The following is a 15,321-nucleotide window of genomic DNA, read 5'->3' as shown; positions in this document are numbered from 1 at the left end:
TGCCTGCAGATTGAGGCAGGCCAGAATACATGCCCCTTGACTCCCAACCAGCAGCAGCAAAAGGAAACTGCGACCATATATTTTCACTATGAGGAAAAGTAAACCAATACTGACAGGCACCATGCAAAAATATATTAAATCTCCAGACCAAAAGGAAAATGACAAGCACCCAGAAGTCAACCCAGAAAGCACAGAAATGTATTATCTTTGTTTTTATAATTTTATTTATTTATTTTTTCCCCCAAAGCCCCAGTAGATAGTTGTATGTTATAGCTGCACATCCTTCTAGTTGCTGTATGTGGGACCCAGCCTCAGCATGGCCAGAGAAGTGGTGCGTCGGTGCATGCCTGGGATCCGAACCCGGGCCACCAGCAGCAGAGCGCATGCACTTAACTGCCAAGCCACGGGGCTGGCCCCAGAAATGTATAATCTTAATGGCAGAGAATTCAAAATAGCCATCATAAAAAAGCTTAATGAAATACAAGAAAACACAGACAGACAATTCAATGAAATCAGGAGTTTCTTCACAAAGGAGATTGAAACCGTAAAAAAAAATCCAATCAGAAATCTTAGAGATGAAAAATACAATGGAGGAGATAAAGACACATTTGGAAACCTTAAGCATCAGAGCCGACAATATAGAGGAAAGAATTAGCAATATTGAGGACAGCAATGCAGAAATGCTCCAGATGGAGGAGGAAAGAGAACTAAGACTAAAAAGAAATGAAGAAACTCTCCGAGAAATATCCAACTCTAGGAAATCCAACATAAGGATTATAGGTATTCCAAGGGAGAAGAGAGGGAAAAAGGAGCAGAGAACTTGTTCAAAGAAATAATATCTGAGAACTTCCCAAACCTGGGGAAGGAGCTGGAAATACCAGTGAATGAAATCAATAGATCTCCTAAATATATCAACACAAAAATACCCTCTCCAAGGCATATAGTAGTAAAGGTGGCAAAAGTCAATGACAAAGAAAAAATATTAAGGGCAGCCTGACAAAAATAAATAAATAAATAACATACAAAGGGTTTCCTATCAGGATCTCAGCTGATTTCTTGACAGAAACTTTACAGGCTAGGAGAGAGTGGAACGATATATTCAAAATTCTGAAGGACAAAAACTTTCCAAGCCAAGAATACTCTATCCATCAAAAATATCCTTCAGATATGATGGAGAAATAATAACTATCCCAGATAAACAAAAGCTAAGGGAGTTGATTGCCACAAGACCCCCACTACAAGAAGTGTTCAAGAAGGCCCGCATACCTGAGGAAAAAAAGAGAAAGGGGATTCAAAGTTTTGAACAAGGAGGAAAATAGGTCAACAAAACCAGAAAAATTGCAGTCCTCTATCAAAATAGATTAGCAAACACTTCAATATAAAACCAAAGATCAGGGGCTGGCCCAGTGGTGCAAGTGGTTAAATGCACGTGCTCCACTGCAGTGACTCGGGGCTTGCCAGTTCGGATCCCGGGCACACAACCACGCACCGCTTGTCAGGTCATGTGACCTGTGGCAAGCGTCCCATGTAAAGTGGAGGAAGATGGGCATGGATGTTAGCCCAGGGCCAGTCTTCCTCAACAAAAAAGAAAAAAAAAGAGGAAGATTGGCAGATGCTAGCTCAGGGCCTATCTTCCTCACACACACACAAAAAAGATCAAGGGAAGGTAAGCACCAAGCATGAATAAAACCTCATCATGTTAAACACAAACTCACAACACAGGAAGGAATAAGATATGACAGCAATAACTTAGAAGGGGAAGAGGAAAGGGATCGAATCAACTTAGTCTAAGGGAATAAGAGTCCATCAAAAAATGGACTATCACATACAAGATATTTTTTATACGAACCTCATGGTAACCACTGATCAAATAACCAGAACAGAATCACACATGATAAAGAAAGAGAAAACTAAGGGAACTCCCATACAGAACTACCAAACTAAATTGGTAGTCTGAAACACATGGGACAAGAAACAAAAGAAATGCAAAAGAACCAGAAAAAGAGCGATAAAATAACAACAAGCCCCCATATATCAATAAGTACCCTAAATGTAAATGGACTGAACTCTCCAATCAAAAGACACAGAGTGGTGGGATGTATTAAAAAACAAGACCCAATAATATGCTGCCTCCAGGAAACACATCTCAGCTCTAAAGACAATCACAGGTTCAGAGTGAAAGGATGGAAGACAATACTCCAAGCTAATGGCAAACAAAAGAAAGTAGGTGTTGCCATACTCATATCAGATGAAGTTGACTTCAAGATAAAACAGGTAATGAGAGACAAAGAGGGGCAATATATAATGATAAAAGGGACACTCCACCAAGAAGACGTATCACTTTTAAATATATATGCACCCAATACAGGAACACCAAGGTACATAAAGCAACTATTGACAAACCTAAAAGGAGATATTAACAACAACACAATAGTAGCAGGGGATCTTAACACTCCACTCTCATCAATGGACAGATAACCCAGACAGAAAATAAATAAGGAAATAATGGACCTAAACAAAATCTAAATGAGATGGACTTAATAGACATATACAGAGCACTCCATCCAAACACAGCAGATTACACATTCTTCTCAAGCGTGCATGGAACATTCTCAAGAATAGACTATATGTTGGGAAACAAGGCATGCTTATATAAATTTAAGAAGATTGAAATCATAACAAGCATCTTTTCAGACCATAATGCCATGAAGTTAGAAATCAACTACAAGGAAAAAACTGGGAAAGTGACAAAGCTGTGGAGACTCAACAACATGCTACTAAACCACCAATGGATCATTGATGAAATTAAAGGAGAAATCAAAGCATAGCTGGAGACAAATGAAACTGAAAACACACCATACCAACTCATATGGGATGCAGCAAAAGCAGTCCTGAGAGGGAAACTCAAAGCAATACAGGCCCACCTTAACAAACAAGGAAAAGCCCAAATAAGCAACCTCAAACTATGCCTAACAGAATTAGAAAAATAAGAAGGAACAAAGCCTAAAGTCAGCAGAAGGAGGGAAATAATAAAAATCAGAACATAAATAAATGAAAATGAAATTTAAAAAACAGTAGAAAGGATCAATGAAACAAAGAGATGGTTCTTTGAGAAGATAAACAAAATTGACAAACCCTTAGCCAGACTCACCAAGAAATAAAGAGAGAAGGCTCAAATAAATAAAATTAGAAATGAAAAAGTAGAAATTACAACAGATACCACAGAAATACAAAAGATTATAACAGAATACTATGAAAAACTATATGCCAACAAATTGGACAATCTAGAAGAAATGAATAAATTGCTAGACTCATACAACCTTCCAAAACTGAATCAAGAAGAAATAGAAAGCCTGAATAGACCAATCACAAGTAAAGAGATTGAAACAGTAATCAAAAACCTCCCAAAAAATAAAAGTCCAGGACCAGATGGCTTCTCTAGAGAATTTTACCAAACATTCAAAGAAGACTTGATACTTATCCTTCTCAAACTATTCCAAAAAATAGAGGAAGATGGAATACTTCCCAACACATTCTACGAGGCCAACATCACTCTGATACCAAAGCCAGGCAAGGACAATACAAAGAAGGAAAATTACAGGCCAACATCGCTGATGAACACAGATGCAAAAATCCTCAACAAAACATTGGCAAACAGAATCCAGCAATACATTAAAAAGATCATACACCATGATCAAGTGGGATTTATACCAGGGACACAGGGATGGTTCAACATCCACAAATCAATCAATGTGATACACCACATTAACAAAACGAGGAATAAAAACTATATGATCATCTCAATAGATACAGAGAAGGCTTTTGACAAGATCCAACATGCACTTATGATAAAAACTCTCAACAAAATGGGTATAGAAGGAAAGTACCTTAACATAATAAAGGCCATATATGACAAACCCACAGCCAACATCATACTCAATGGGGAAAAACTGAAACCCATCCCTCTGAAAACAGGGACAAGGCATGGGTGCCCACTCTTACCACTCTTATTCAACACAGTACTGGAGGTTCTGGCCAGAGCAATTAGGCAAGAAAAAGGAATAAAAGGAATCCAAATAGGCAATGAAGAAGTGAAACTCTCACTGTTTGCAGATGACGCGATCTTATATACAGAAAACCCTAAAGAATCCCTTGGAAAACTATTAGAAATAATTAACAACTACAGCCAAGTGGCAGGGTATAAAATCAACTTACAGAACTCGGTTGCATTTCTATATACCAACAATTAACTAACAGAAAGAGAACTCAAGAAGACAATTCCATTTACAATTGCAACAAAAAGAATAAAATATCTACAAGTAAATTTAACCAAGGAAGTGAAAGACCTATACAAGGAAAACTATAAGACATTACTGAGTGAAATCAATGATGACATAAAGAAATGGAAAAAGATTCCATGCACTTGGATTGGAAGAATAAACATTGTTAAAATGTCCATACTACCTAAATTCATCTACAGATTCAATGCAATCCCAATCAGAATCCCAAGGACATTCTTCACAGAAATAGAACAAAGAATACTAGCATTCATATGGGGCAACAAAAGACCCCCGTATAGCTAAAGCAATCCTGAAAAAGAAGAACAAGGCTGGAGGCATCACAATCCCTGACTTCAAAACATACTACAAAGTGATAGTAATTAAAACAGCATGGTACTGGTACAAAAACAGACACACAGATCAATGGAACAGAATTGAAAATCCCGAAATAAAACCTCATATCTACAGGCAGCTAATCTTTGACAAAGGAGCTAAGGACATACAGTGGAGAAAGGAAATTCTCTTCAATAAATGGTGCTGGGAAAACTGGACAGCCACATGCAAAAGAATGAAAGTAGACTATCTTCTTTTGCCATACAAAAAATTAACTCAAAATGGATCAAAGACCTGAAGGTGAGACCTGAAACTATAAAACTCCTGGAGGAAAATATAGGTAGTACACTACTCATCATCAGCCATAAAGGGATCTTTTTGAATTTCATGTCTACTCAGACAAGAGAAACAAAAGAAAAAATAAAAAAGTGGGACTTCATCAGATTAAAGAGCTTCTACAAGGCAAATGAAACCAGGATCAAAATGAATAGGGAAACCACCAGCTGGGAAAAAATACTTGCAAACCATAAATCTGACAAGGGATTAATCTCCATAATATATAAAGAAATCACACAACTGAATAACAAAAAAACAAACAACCCAATCCAAAAATGGGCACAGGAAATGAACAGACACTTCACCAAAGAAGATATACAGATGACCAACAGGCACATGAAAGGATGTTCAACATCACTAATCATCAGGGAAATTCAAATTAAAACCACACCAAGGTATCATCTTACACCCGTTAGAATGGCTATAATCACCAAGACAAAAAGCAACAAATTTTGGAGGGGCTGTGGAGAAATGGGAACCCTAATCCACTACTGGTGGGAATGCAAATTGGTGCAGCCTCTATGGAAAACAGTATGGAGATTCCTCAAAAAATTATAAACAGGGCTGGCCCCATGGTGTAGCAGTTAAGTGCGCTTACTCTGTCGCTGGCAGCCCAGGTCTGGATCCCGGGCGTGCACTGACACACTGTTTGTCAGGCCATGCTGTGGCGGCGTCCCACATAAAGTGGAGGATGATAGTCATGGATGTTAGCTCAGGGCTGATCTTCCTCACACACAGAAAAAATTAAAAACAGGAATACCTTATGATTCAGCTATCCCACTACTGAGTATCTACCCAACAAACCTCAAATCAACAATCCAAAGAGGCTTATGCACCCCTATGTTCATCGCAGCATTATTCACTATAGCTAAGAAGTAGAAGCAACCCAAGTGTCCGTCGACAGATGACTGGATAAAGAAGATGTGGTATATATATACAATGGAATACTACTCAGACATAAAAAAAGACAAAATTGTCCCCTTTGCAACAACATGGATGGGCCTGGAGGGTATTATGTTACGTGAAATAAGCCAGACAGAGAAAGACAAACACTGTATGACTTCACTCATATGTGGAATATCAACTAATACATGGACAGAGAGAACAGTTTGGTGGTTACCAGGGGGAAGGGAGTTGGGGGGTGGGCACAAGGGGTGAAGGGGCACATTTATATGGTGACCGACAAATAATAATGTACAACTGGAATCTCACAATGTTATAAACCATTGTGACCTCAATAAAATTTTTTTTAAAATGATAGAGTAACTAATCAATATATTATTGCAAAAGACTGTCATAAAAAAGGCCTTTTTCTGGAGATTCAAAGCATTATAAAAAGAAACAAATTACAATGGAACAACTTTTAGAGTTTATATTTATAGAAAACAATTTTAGGACAAAAGTTAAAAAATTCAGCAAAATAATAGTAAATTATATAACAGTAAATTATATGCTACCATATTATAGGAATTATGTAAATTGCATAGCAGTAATTCTTAAATTTCGATGTTATCGGATGCCTTACCAAAAGTATTATGTTATTGGAAGTGATATTTAGATTAATACTTTACATACATTACTTTCCTCTAAAAGATATTAAAAGTTGGAGGTACTCCATGGGGTAACATTTTAAAGAACTGCTTATCTTTCCAGATACGCCTCACTACTTACGAGATCTGGGTACCATATTGATGTTATTTACTTGGTTGGAATTCCAAAGTGTCTGGACATGAGTGTGCACTAGTGTTGGTAAGATGGCACCCCTACAACATCTCCTGGCCCTGGAGTGTTCTGGTTAAGGGACAGGTGCCTTAAGGCCCCATGCTGACCAGAGGCAGCTATGGCAGCGTGGCGATGGCAGGGGTGGTGGCAGTCATGGTGGGGATGTGTTACATGAATGAAAGAGGGAGATGCAGAAACCTCCAGGGGTCTGAAGTCTGTCAGGGGAATTGGTTGTTCAACTATCAAGAGGTCCAAAGATATCAGTTAGATAAACCAGAAAGAAAAGACAGTCTAGAAGTAGAAAGTGGGAAGAATGAGGAATTGGCCCGTTAGTATCTTCCTTGTTCTGTTGCTTAGAAGCTGAGCACTGAACCTGGGGTCTTTTGCCAACCCAAGTGGCTGCAGGCAAGGAAGGCTGGGAGGCCTTGCCACAGATCGCCCCTGATTCTCCCGGGGCAGAGTGGAGCCAGGAGCCAGTTTGCAGGTTCCCTTCACAGGTAAACACCTGTGGGGACCAGTCAGCCCCGCTGAGGCTGATCTGAGAAGTGTTCATTCTGTCACACAGGCTGCCCTTGCACTATGGGGCTGGGGCAAAGTGCAAATAGAGACCACGTACCATATAGCTAAATGTTCAAATATACATACATATAAATCAAGCAACAAATGGTTGAATAACATATGTCACTCCTTTTTCTCTGGATAAACTAACCCTTCACACTGACCAGGAAGGCCAGATGCGAATGTAATTCTTAGGCTCCTTGGAGTCTTGCACCAGACATGGTGAGAGGAGGGGAGCCGACCCGGCTAGCTCTTTGCCCCTTCTCTTCTCACTCTCAGCTCTTTCTGACACTGTGAAGGCCCCACCTCTGCTTTCAAATCTGTCCACATTCCTCAAAACTGCCATCTCCTGGGCACACGCAAGCCTAGAGAAACGCACTCCTTAGTGGCAAGATGCCACGCCTCACGATGGCAGACCCGGGGAAGAGAGGCCCTCACAGGGCTACTCTCGGAACAGGGCTGAGGCTGTTTGGGCGTGGAATTCTGGACTTCTTGGTAGCTGGGGCATGGATTAGAAGAGGGGTCAAGCAAACTGACTCATGGGCCAAATATGCGCCCTCCACCTGTTTTTATAAATAAAATTTTATTTGAATATAGCCATGCTCATTCATTTACACATTATCTACGGCAGCTTTCTTGCTACAGTAGCAGAGCTGAGTAGTTGTGACAGAGATCATATAACCTGCAAAGCCTAAAATATTTACTCTCTGGACCAAGTGGGAGTGGGCAGGCTCCAATGGGCTTGCCTCCTTGGCTCCAGGCTTGAGAGATGTGGCTAGAGGAAGGCCAGAGTGGAGTTCCCTAAAGGGTGGAGACCCCAACCTGAATCTGACCGTGAGGAAACATCAGACAAATCCAAACTGAAGGAAATTCTGCTAAAACAATAGGCCTGTGTTCTTCAAAATGCCCATGTCATGAAAGACAAAAAAGGGTTAAGGAACTATTCTCGATTAAGGAAGAGTAAAGGGACATGACAACTAAAAGCAGTGAGATGACTACAAGACTGGATCTGGGAGCAGGGAAAAAATATGCTATAAAAAAAACAATATTGGGACAACTGGAAAAATTTTCACAGGTCTGTTAATTAGGTAATAACACTGTATTCATTTTAATTCCCAATTTGAGAATTATGCTGTGATAATGTAAGTAGATGTCTTGTTTTTTAGGAAATACACAATAAAATAATAAGGATAAACGGATATGATGGCTGCTACTTACTCTCAAATAATGATAATAAAAATGCATACATGTAGAGAGAGAAAATAAAAATAAAACAAATGTGGAAAAATGTTAACAGTGAATCTCTGTGAAGTCTTTCTAGGAGGTCTTTGTATTCTTGCAACTTTTCTATAAGTTCGAAATTATTTCCAAATAAAAAGTGGAAAAATAAAATATAGGGACAAGGCATTCCGTCTCCCCTCCTCACCCACTGCACCCCTCCTCCCACCATTGTGCTCACTATCATTCAACAAACTATAACAAATAACAAATGAAAAGGACATGAGTATAGTTATGGAAAGGAAAAAGAAAAAAAAGTCATTTTTGGCAGTGGATGTAATGACCTCTGCAAGGCCTGCAGCGGTCTTCTTAGGCTTTGCTGACTCACAAGACGACCCAGGCCTCCTCAGCGCAGCTAGAAGGCTACAGGGCAGGACCTGCAGCAATCACAGAGCAGCCTCAGGTGTTCTTTGCAGCGAGGTCCTTGCTGCACTTCATTCAGTAGGTGCAAGGAGTCGAGATCCACACTGGGGCCTTTACGAGAGCTGCTTTGATGTAAAGCCCCATGCCTCACAGAGACGATCTCACAGTTCCACAGGCGTAGTTTCCAGGGTCTCTGCACGGGTCGTGCCCAGTTACAAGAGTTTCACACGCAGGAAGCTCAAAACAATCGTTTCCCCATCGGGTAGTTAGAGGTTCGCCAGTCCAGATGCAATTTACTAATGATCATTTTTACTGTAAGCAATGTTGCCTAGCTAAATAGTTGACACATACTTTCAGGGAGATAACCTAAGGTTAGATTCTCATGCGGAAGTGTTCGTTAACCCTTTGCCCATAGTCCACCTCCACGACTTTGGCTGACATTTTCAACATAGAAAAGGACAAGTTAGCACATTTTGTGATCACGAGGATTTGTATTAACCAGTGGGGTAAGGATGTCCCCTCCATGTCCTGTGCAACTGGAATAGTCTTTGGCCATCTGTCTTTATAATGCCTAAAATACCCCCTTTATTCTGGGAATTCTAGGCATTTTATATCAAATGATATTACACCATAGTTTTCAGCAAATCAAATATACTACAATGAAATTTATTTAACCTTTTTAGAAAAAGTGTAGTTTTTCCCTATACACTAAGCGCAAATCAAGAGTTTTATCCAGTCTAATAGTAGAGCTTAGGCCTTTACAATAACCAATGATTGCTTTAAAAATCTGCGTCGCTTTTGAAAATGTTTGCATTCCCATAAATTTTCACTAGATGGCAACAGAGGACACTGCTCGGGCTCCAGTGCAGCCTTAAATTGACTCAAGCATTCTCGGTCGAAAGCTGTTGTCAGACTCCAGGATGCTGTTTAGGTGGCCTGGGGTTACCCTTTGCCACATATGGAGAGCTTTCTTTAACCTTGTATTGGTGACCCCAAACCATATTAAACTGCTGTCACTGTAGCTCTGCCTGGACCTGCTGGCCACCGCACAGCCCTTTGTCTGCTTGGGTGCTCTCAAACCTCTCTCCATGTAGATTCAAGTTTGAGTGGAATTGCAGTCAACTTGGCAGTTCCGCCTGCTTTATCAGGTGGCGGCCCATCACAAGCATGGGGTCTTCAGGTTCATTCTTTTGTCTTCGCAGCCCCCCTCCAACCCTCCCAGCGAGACATTAACCTATCCCGGTAGCTCAGCTGCAGTGGGTTTCAGACCAGCTCCCCTTCATAAACAGTGAGCAGTGTCTCCTCTTGGTATGAATCTGGTTTTACTCCAGCCCGCTTCTGCCCTAATCTCTTGTCATATGCCGCAGAGTTTTCAACTTTAGAGAACAGGCAGATGGACTCTCCCTCTCAGACATGTAATGCCTTGTCAGCTTTCCTTCCCCACCCCTCTATCTCACAGTCCATTGGTCAAACTGCATCGAGGGTCCGAAAGTCTAGCCCACTGCTCCACCACTCTGCAATGCCCATGGGGGTGGGTCTTCTTAGATTCAACTAATTCAGATTCACAAGACCACTGCGGGCCACATACCATCCTGGCCTATTCAAGGCCATAGGGCAGGAACCACACATGTTAGCAAGGCAGTGTAGATATTCCTAGCAGTGGGAATCTTTACTGCAGTCCACTCAGCAGACGGCTCAGGTGCAGGAAGACAAGAGCTACACCAGGCAGTCACTCTGATTTAAGAACCTCATGCCCCCGACCCCCGCGAAAATATCTTTGGTGACAACTCCATAGGCATGGTTTCCAGGGTCCCCACAAGGGACTTGTGGGTTAGAAAAGGAACCTAAGGCCATGGTGACTCCCAGTCCAGACAAAAGTTACAAACCAGGAGTCATTTTTATTATAAGCAAAGTTGCCTAGTCACATAGTCTACACATACCATCTTTCTGTTTTCAGGAAAACATAGTTAGGAAACTAATCAGAAGTCAGATTCTCATATAAAGGAGAAAAGATTTTAATACATTACTTACAACCTAGAAATTAAAAGAATCGAATGGAAAACTCCTAAAATGAATGAAGGAGTTCAGCAAGGTGGCCAGATAGGGGGAAAAAGAGCCTTTTTATATACCAGCAATGATTAGAGAAGTAATGGGACAAATATATCTCCTATAATAGGAACAGAAACCATAATGACTTAATATACATCATATACATAATATACCAAAACATGTTCTAGCCCTACATAAAGAATAATTTAAAACTTGATTGAAAATTCCTGAATAAACGAACCATGTTGATTGGATGGAAAGAGTCAATACTGGAGAGATGTAAGTGCTCTTCAAATAAACTACAAATATCGCATAATCTCAATAAAAATCCCAGTAGAATTTTTCTAAGGAATTTGAAAAATTGATCCTAAAGTTTAGCTTGGAAGCATACAGGTGCAAGAAAATTTTGGAAGAAAAGACTTGAACTTATTTTGTAGATATCAAACCTACTAGAAAGTTATAGTGATCAAAAGTGCAGCTTTGGCTCAGAAATATGTGTACGTATCAGCAGAGCTGAATAATTATGTTCAGAAAAAACACTTCAGTTTTCTTTTATGTTGACATAACATCTATACATAAAACACATAAATCTTAGGTGCAGAGCAGTGAATTTTTACATGTGTATACATCTGCTTAGCCACCACACAGATCAAGGTATAGATCATTTCTGGTACCCCAATAGGATTGCTTGTGCTCTCTCCCAGTCCTTATCACTCCCCCCATCAAAAGTAACCATGGGTTGGTTTTGCCTGTTTATGAACTTTATACAAATAGAATCATACAGATGTAACCTTTTGTGGTTGGCTTATTTTGATCAACACTGTATTTGTGATATTCATCCAAGTGCGTGCATGTAGCAGTAGTTGTTCTTTTTCCTTGTTGTAGTATTCCATTCCATACAATAGTATTCTATTATATGAATATAACATAATATAGTTATCCATTCTAATGCTGATGGACATTGGAGTTGTTTCCAGTTTTTGATCATTATGAATAAAACTGCTATGAACATTCTCATTCATGTCTTTTGGTGGACATAAGCACTCATTTACGTTGGGTATATACCCAGAAATGGCACTGCTAGGTCGTAGGATGAACATGTAAGTATAGCTGTAGCAAATACTGCCAGTTTTCCAAAGTGGTTGCACCACAGTGGGGGTTGAGAGTCTTGGTTTGTAGTGGTATCTCAATTGTGGTTTTACTTTGCATGTCCTTGATGACTAATGATACTGAATGACTTCTCATCATGCCTTGCCCTTTGGCTATCCTCTTTTGTAAAGGTCAGTGCAAGCCTTCTGCCCCTCCTCTCCTCTAAAAAATTGATTCAGATGTTTTCTTATCAATTTATAGGAGTCCTTTGTCAGATACATTTCGCAAATATCTTCTCCTGGCCTGTCATTTACCTTTTACTTTCTTAACGGTGTCTTGATGAATACAAGTTCTACTAATTTAATTAATGTATAAGTTAATCCTATTTATGGAGGCGGAGTCAAGATGGCAGCGTAGGCAGACTCTGAACTCACCTCCTCCTGTGGACACAGCCGATTTACAACTACTCGTGGAAAAATTACCCCTGAGACAGAACTGAAAACTGGATAAGAGGAACTCCTGCAACAACGGACAATCCTAACTGAGGTAGAAGAGGCAGAGACTCCCTTCCGGAGAGAAAAACGCCGCCTTCACAAGCCGCCAGCTTCACGGCCGCCGGGAGCAGCTCACAGGTACGCAGCCTCCCTGGAGACGCGGGGCCCTGAGCCAGGGAGCGCACCCGCTGTGGGCATATTGTGGACCCAGCACAATCGACACCAGTGGCATAATATCTGACTTTGCCTGCTACTAAAGCATTGGGTAGCACCCCCAGAAAACCCGGTTCACAAAGAAACTAAAACTGGCTCTTAAAGGGCCCGTGCACAAACTCACCCGTTCCAGAAAGCATCCTAAAATCACCAGAAAGAAAGGTACACAGTGCTTTGGTGACAAGAGACTCACCTAATAGGCCCTGAGTGCATCACGGTGAGGGGTGAGACCTCTCCAGGGACTGGGACATTGGCGGCGGCCATTGTTGTGGCCTGGTGTGAGCGTGCTGACACAGACGCCATTGGAGTTCTCCCTGAGACCTGCTAGCCCAGGGTCTGCTCCACCCGCTAGAGCACCGATTTAATCCAGCTCAGCCAGGGCAGGCAGCCCACCCTAGAGACTGGCCCCACCCAACAACAAGCCCTCAGGCAACGTGTGGGCCTGCATAGATTGGTGACTGGATTCTCTGCAGCCTGGCAACTGAGCTGACTTGAGCGGGGCAGGGTGTGCACAAGGAGCGGGTGGAGAGTGTGGGGTGGTGGCGGAGTGTGTGGGGCTCCCGCCGTGGAGAGACTGGGTCCGCTTGGGGAGGTCGGGGCGCTCACACGGAGAAGGACTGTGTTGACTGTGTGTGTGGACCTGTGGGCAACAGGGCTTGTCAGCTGCAGAAGACTTGTGCTTCTCAAAGACCCACATAGGAGGTTTGCCCCACCTTCCAAAGCCTGAAACAATTGGGTGCTCCTGTGCCTGAGGGCAGCCCCACCCAGCTGCAATCCCCAGAGAGCTGACAAGAGACCTAATAGCCTAGAGGTTTACAGCAATTGTAAGGCCCTGAGCCTAACAACCTGCCACACTGGGGGCCTACTCACTTAAAAGAAATACTGCAACACAAATGTGGTATTAGAACTTACAGCCAACTGTGCTGGGGCTCCCCACACCTGATAAAGAGACTGAAGGGCCCACAACAACTACAAGCAGCTGAGCATTACAACAGCTGGCCAGGAGCATAACTCAGCCTCCCTAGGCGCCTATAGGGAGAGCTAATAGGCCACAATAGAAGGACACACGTAGCCCACATAGGGGCCACCCCTGGAACATTGAGAACTGAGGGAAGCACACTGGAAGCCTCCTAAGGCATCACTTACATAAGGTCACCTATCCAAGAGCAGGAGACGTAGCTGACCTACCTAATACGTAGTCACTGGCCATTTCTTCTTTGTTCACTGTCTACTCAAGGTTTTTGTCCTTTTAAAAAAGTTGGATTGTCTGTTTATTATTGAGTTGTAGAAGTTCTTTATATATTCTTGACACAAGTATTTTGTCAGATACATGTGTTGAGAATATTTTCCCCAATCTGTAGCTTGCCTATTCATTTTCTTAATGAGTAAGTGTTGAATCCTGGATCCTAGGAAAGAGCTTGCAAATGGATCAACTCTCCCTTATTCAACTTATGTTCCAGTCCTCTTGATCAAGCACCCTAGACTCCAGTCTCACACATGCTCTCCTGACTTATGCTGGTCCATGTTGGGTAGGTTTTGTAGCTCCTTGGGGCACAGTCCCTTTGCTCCCTTGTGAGCCTCAATGTGTCAGCAGCTGGGTTATGTTGTGACTTAATCCTAATTTTGAGATTAAATCACAGTTGTAGGGATTAAAGTCCTGGTGGCCAGGAAGGGCAGATCCTGAATATCCACACCCCACTGAGATGGAGGTGGGTGGGTAAACATTGTCTTGTGGGGAAGTAGCCTCTGCATCATCTCCAAGCAAGTGGGAGACAGTAGGTTAGTGCATAATGGAAAGGAGTGGGCTACCTCTGGAGGCTCAGAGGGTTCAGGGGAGTCTGGGGATTCAGGATCTTCAGGGACATCAATCTAGATAACTCCATCCATCTTTTTCCCAACCGGGCCCTGACCTTGGTACAGCAGACCTACTTTTGTTGGGAATTTATCCATCTTTGGAGTTTAGCTGTTCTGACCATTAAGTCTTGGGCCTGGTCCCCAGTTTCTCTGCCTTCCCACAGAGGAGATGAGAGCCTGTTTGTATACTGCCAAGGTGGCTATGGTGGTTTTAAGATATGTCCACAAATTCTTTGATATTCTTCCCTTCAAAAGGTGGAGCCTAATTCCCCTCTCCTTGAGTGTGGGCAAAACTTGACTACTCACTCCTAACAAATAGAAGAAAGTGAAAGTGATGTTGTACATTTCAGAAACTGGGTCAGAAAAGGCACTGAGGTGTCTTCCTTGCTCTCTCTTGGATTTCTTGCTCAGGAGGAAGTCAGCTGACATGTCATGAGGAAACTCAGGCAACAGATGGAGAAATCCTTGAGGTGAAGAACCGAGGCCTCGTGCCAACAGCCACATGAGTGATTTTAGAAGCAGATCCTTCAGCCTCAATCAAGCAACCTACAGATGACTGTAGCCTCAGCTGATATCTTTTATCGTTGTTGTTGTGTGTGTTGATTGTGGAGTGTTGGTTAGAAGTAAGCTCGTTTTACTAATAGAGGCAATTCTCACTTTAAAGAACATTTTTTTGATGCACAGATAAAAGGAGGGCATGTTGGGAGAATAAAAAAATAGTAGATTAAAGATGGACTTTGAAATACTGGACA

General features: G+C 41.8%; 1 long non-coding RNA gene across 1 annotated transcript in view; it reads right to left on the bottom strand.

Moving 5' to 3' along the window:
- Window positions 1-13,077, bottom strand: part of LOC147911485 (uncharacterized) — a 28,937-nt gene extending 15,860 nt beyond the window's left edge. The window contains exon 1 of the long non-coding RNA XR_015550939.1: window positions 12,909-13,077. This is a non-coding gene — a long non-coding RNA (uncharacterized LOC147911485). The remainder of the gene's footprint in view (window positions 1-12,908) is intronic.
- Between the last annotated feature and the right edge of the window lie 2,244 nt (window positions 13,078-15,321).

The sequence above is a fragment of the Ceratotherium simum genome, unplaced genomic scaffold, assembly GCF_057802395.1.
Source record: "Ceratotherium simum simum isolate JZ-2026a unplaced genomic scaffold, ASM5780239v1 HiC_scaffold_43, whole genome shotgun sequence".
NCBI classification, from domain to species: domain Eukaryota; kingdom Metazoa; phylum Chordata; class Mammalia; order Perissodactyla; family Rhinocerotidae; genus Ceratotherium; species Ceratotherium simum.
This window is presented reverse-complemented; position numbering and strand designations above follow the sequence as displayed.